Raw genomic sequence first — 5,146 nt, forward strand, 5'->3', positions numbered from 1 at the left:
AATATGAATTAAATGACTTGTTTTTGTCCATCTTGCTGACATCAACAGTGTTGAATGCTGCATTCATTTAAAAAATGATTTATTTATACATTTATTAAAAAGGATTACAATTACGATGAGAGAGCGAGAGAGAGAGAGAGAGAGACAGAGAGAGAGAGAGAGAGAGACAGAGAGAGAGAGAGAGAGAGAGAGCGCCCGCCCGCCTGCACACGCCCGCGCGCGCGCGAGTGGGACCGTTGCTACATGTCGGGCAGGTGGGAACGAACGAACTGACGAGTCGTGTCCTCCACACGCGGGCAGTTTGAAAAAGCTTCACGGACGGGAGGAGGAAATGACGACCGGTATTCACTGGAACTTACTCGGAGCGAAAGTTTGAGCTGAGAGTCCAGCGGCATGCTACGCGCTGTAGCTTCTTGCTAGCTAGCCCGCTAGCCTACAACCTTAATGTGAGTTACACCTTCCAAACAAAACGTCCTCCCACCAATTCACTGTTTAAACATCATACACAACATATACACGGCTAAACTTGTGACTGGGATAAAAGTTAATTTTACAGTTGATGTCACACATCGTCATCCTCATTGGATATCTATCTATCTATCTATCTATCTATCTATCTATCTATGAGATGTGGTTGCTTTCAAAAACAGCATATGACCTTCAATCAATCAATCACTCAATCAATCAATAGCCTACATGCTTTTTAATTACACAAGGATTTTTGCCATTTGTAGGCTGCCTGGGTCCCTATCACCCGCAAATAGCAGGAGAACATTGTATAGAATATATATTGTGGTGATTTTTATTTTGTCTTCATGAGCATACTCAATATTGGAGTATTTAAAAAAATAATCCAATTACATTACTTTAATATTATGGTACTTGGATTATGTTACTAACGACATTTTTTAGCAGGTAACTTGTAACTGTAATGGATTACATTTTAAAAGTAACCCTCCCAACCCTGCATATAAATGACATGAAGTTAAACCTCAATTCAGCCAGTTAGAATAAAATTCTTCCGATTTTTGTCCGCTTCTGCTCATCAGAGCAAGTTGTCCAACTGGTTTGAAATGCGAGCTCCCTAAAATATATTTAAGTGTCAGGTACCCTCTTGAACAATAAGTTCAACTGGAGCCAAGAAGGAAATTAGATGTCTGTAAATAGTGACGGCTTCTTTGCGGGTTCCCAACCTTAAGTGACCCCTTTTCATATCAAGCATATAGCAATTTCATTCACAAGCCGGAATTTGTTTTGGCAACTTGAATATAGTGCACATTTCACGCTTTCCCATGACATTTAGTCTTTACGTGACGCACTAGATGAAAAAAAAAAATTTGTTTATTGAAGACTCAATTGCCTATATATATATATATATATATATATATATATATATATATATATACACACAGTTCTGATTGGCTTGTGACCTCTTTACAGTGGCATCTTTTGCAAAAACAAAAACAAAAATTGCACATTGTCCAACGGTGGACAAGGAAGTCCAGAAGTTTTGTAAACAAGACAAATAAAGTGGATGAAAACATTACATGTACTTTACATATGTGCCTTCTCATTTAAAAGGTACACACAACCATGATTATGCGGTATTTTCAGAATTACCGATTACTAAAAACCGACTCCTAAATGAACCGTGTTTATATTTGCTTGAATGCCATTATCCGTGGCTATGAAGTCATACTCGTCCGATGAGTGTACAGCTCTGACCGCGGCCTGGAAGAAGCCAATTAACCGTCAACCATAATGATAGCTCCGGAGTTCTAAATCTTCATGGAGACACAACAAACACGAAGTGTGAGGACAATGCCCGAGCCTTTACCTCTAGATTACTTGGATTTTTCTGTTCATTTTCTTGTATACGTGATACGTTGGAAAAACAACATGCTCAAGGGAGGATGCTTCACCCCCCGATGACACATAAGTCGAGCTCGGAAAAATTGTCTCAAGGGAAAATGTTGTGATTTGGGTGTCAGGTGACACCTTTGCCTCACTTTTAACCACGCGTCATGTCATGCAAAAAGATTAGAGAGAGAGATGATTGCTATATAAAATGTAATTTATGAATAATAATGTATATTGATATCGGTTCATATATAATTTTATTTATTTATTAATTAAAAAAAAAATTAAACTAATAAATTTTCCATAATTAATCGCGATTAATCGCACTTTTCTACTTCTGCTTTTTCTTTTTTCTACAAAGCTTGTAATAGATATTTCTTGAGTAAAATCTTGGAATTCATGTAAAATCATCAAATAGAAAGTTTTTTTTTTTAGCACCAAAGTCGTATATTAGTCTAATATGTTATTTGAATTTGGCTTTGAAAATGACTTGAGCTTTCTCCAACAACTGTCAAGCGATTACATAATTTTTTTTAAAAAAATCACAAAATGTTACATAATTAATCACAATTAACTCATTCACTGCCATTGACGGCTATAGACGTCAAAAATAAATTTGAACTATTTAACAAAAGTGGGAACATTTTTAAACTAATAGAAATTGTTCAAATTAATTTTTGACGTCTATGGCCGTCAATGGCAGTGAATGAGTTAATCACATTTTTCTACTCTTTTCTGCGAAGATTTAACAGATATTTACTTGAGTCAAATCTGGGAATTCATGTAAAATTGTCAAATACAAAGTATATTTCGATTCAAAAACTGCTCTAATAGCTTTCTTTGATCCTTGAATATGATTCATTTCCTGTAAAATACAACTTTTAAACAAAACAACCAAAACTGAGTCATCTTAACGGGATTTTTTCTTATTTGAGATGACGTACAACTAATACGCTTATTTGAATCTGACAACTTTACTACCTAAAAGTCTGTCTTTGTCTGTTTTGGCAGCCAGTGACTCTCCTCTAAATTTGCCTGCACAGTAAGCAGACATCAACCGCCGCAGGATGTAAACGAAACTGAGGTAATTGAAGTAATTTATTTTAACGATTTATAAAATTGTAAATTAGACGAAATGCAATTTCTGTAGAAATTGTGTGGGTATGCTGAAAGCTGAATGCTAATAGCTGAACGCAAAACTGAATGCTTATGAAGGAAATTGAAAGATAAATTGTGTGAAAATGACACATTTTTAATTGTAGTTAAATGACATATGAATAAAAAGGAAAACTTGCTTCCAGCATTCCCACAATTAATCTCCAAAGTTAATCTCTATTCTACAGGAAATAAACACAGATGAAAACTGTTTTGGGTGCACCCCGTAACATTGCATGCCCCGATCGCGACATCAGTTTACACAGCCACTGTTTGACTGCCTTCCGACCAATAGGATCCTCTGGCCTTTAATCCAGTATCCTGCTGCGGTTTATCCCGTGGAAGACGAGCCTCTCCTCAGGCTTCCATTCTCCCGGCCACATTTAAAATAAAAAAGCACGCCCTGTTATTCCCCATTCCTCAAAGTCACCTCACACACCAGCAAAAGTGTCCGTCACCTACGTTTTAATCAACAGGAAAAAAGCCCTCGTTATGGTTAGCTGGCCCAACCAGGATTGTACCTTGAGGAATGCCTCATCATCTTTTATACGATCTCATCGCAAATGTAATGATTAGAAAACCGAGGAAGTGAAAAAGCTTGCTGGGTTGTAAATTTGCATGTGGATAACCGCACGATTTTGCAAGCGCTTGGGTATTAAATGTCGAGCGATGTGGTTATGTGCCTTGTCATAAATGTGGCAATTTTGAGACCCATCAGGAATACAGTATAGGCAGGTTATGATTTAATGGAGACATTTAATGGATGGTTGGCTTGTGCAACTCGAAATAGAAATAGGAAGTGGATGACACCGCCATCTGTATCTGCTCTCGCTCAACTTGTGGATGAGGAAAAAGTCTCTTTATGAGGCCCCGCAGTTTAAACTGAGGTCAGAGGAGAATTTTTTTTTTCTGTATTAGCATATTAGCTCGTATTTACAGTGTAGTTAAATCTCATAATTACTGTAAAGATCTGCTTTCAAGACAAATGCAGTGCATTGTGCACTTTCAAGTGTAACCAAAGTGCTGAAGGTATCTGACTCAATGTTATTTTTTTTGTATTTGTTTTTTGTTTTTGCTGCCATAACACATTTTGTTGTGATACTTAAGAGCAGTCAAAGTGAATTACTGTAAAATCCTGCGAAGGGGGTATTATAATAAGAAACAAAATTATACTCATTTATTAAGACTACTTGTGTAGTTTATTACCTCAAAATATTGTTGTGATTGTTGTTTACTTGTATAGTTAACCACCTCCATTTTTTTCTTCTTATTGATGTTTCCTGTGTGTGTTTTTACCTTGGACAACCCAAAATGTTGTTATTGCGGCAGTTTTTGTATGAGGTATTCTATCATTTGTGTTATTTCTATGGAAAAAGTGATTGTTTTGTTTTTTGTTTTTATTTATTTTTATATATTTTTTCATTTTCTGAATATCAATAATTTTATTTAATTTATCATTTATTTGCGATTATCTTAATAAAAATATTAGGGGTGTCAAAATTAGTGCGCTAATTTTGAGTTAATTTGAAGTTCCTTAAATGCCGCAAATTTTTACTTGGAAAGCCTGTACTGGGGGAATTCCAGTCGCAACGCAGCAGACACGCCCACGTCAAGATTTTGCAGTAATAAATTGAATAATAATGCATATATTTGTGGAGACTGGGGTCAAGTTGTATTTTACAATTTTAAAAATGTGCAGAATTTCATGTTAAAGATTAGATAGCTCTTAATATGAAAAAAAAGATGCGCTGAGCTGTCACCAACGTCTTCCAAATGCAATTATGCCATCTAGTGGCAGAAAAATGAACTAAACACAAATCAATATCACACTCGTTTTTTTTTACAGTACATCTTTTTAATTTTAACTCAATTTTATGAATTATGAAATAACTCAATGACTAAGAGATGCAGCCATCTTTCTATTAGTTTAATTTCCCCCCTTTTTTATGTTAACAAGAGTCTGAAATTTTTTTTACTGTACATTTTCAAGATACAAAATTTGCAATTAATCGTGAGTTGACTATTGTAGTCATGCGATTAATTACGATTAAAAAAAAAATGCTATGCATTTTTAAAGTATTTGTCTTTTTTTTCATCTCTGCAGTATTGAAAATGGTATAGAGCATTGAGC

General features: G+C 35.4%; 1 long non-coding RNA gene across 1 annotated transcript; it reads left to right on the forward strand.

Annotated features, from left to right (window-relative positions):
* Positions 1 to 235: 235 nt before the first annotated feature.
* LOC147158688 (uncharacterized) lies at positions 236 to 4,584 on the forward strand. Its single transcript, XR_015090900.1, has 3 exons — positions 236 to 446; positions 2,872 to 2,944; positions 3,311 to 4,584. It is a non-coding gene; the product is annotated as an uncharacterized LOC147158688 (long non-coding RNA).
* Positions 4,585 to 5,146: the final 562 nt, after the last annotated feature.

The sequence above is a fragment of the Leptonotus elevatus genome, chromosome 18, assembly GCF_054856555.1.
Source record: "Leptonotus elevatus isolate MCC_2025b chromosome 18, RoL_Lele_1.0, whole genome shotgun sequence".
NCBI lineage: Eukaryota > Metazoa > Chordata > Actinopteri > Syngnathiformes > Syngnathidae > Leptonotus > Leptonotus elevatus.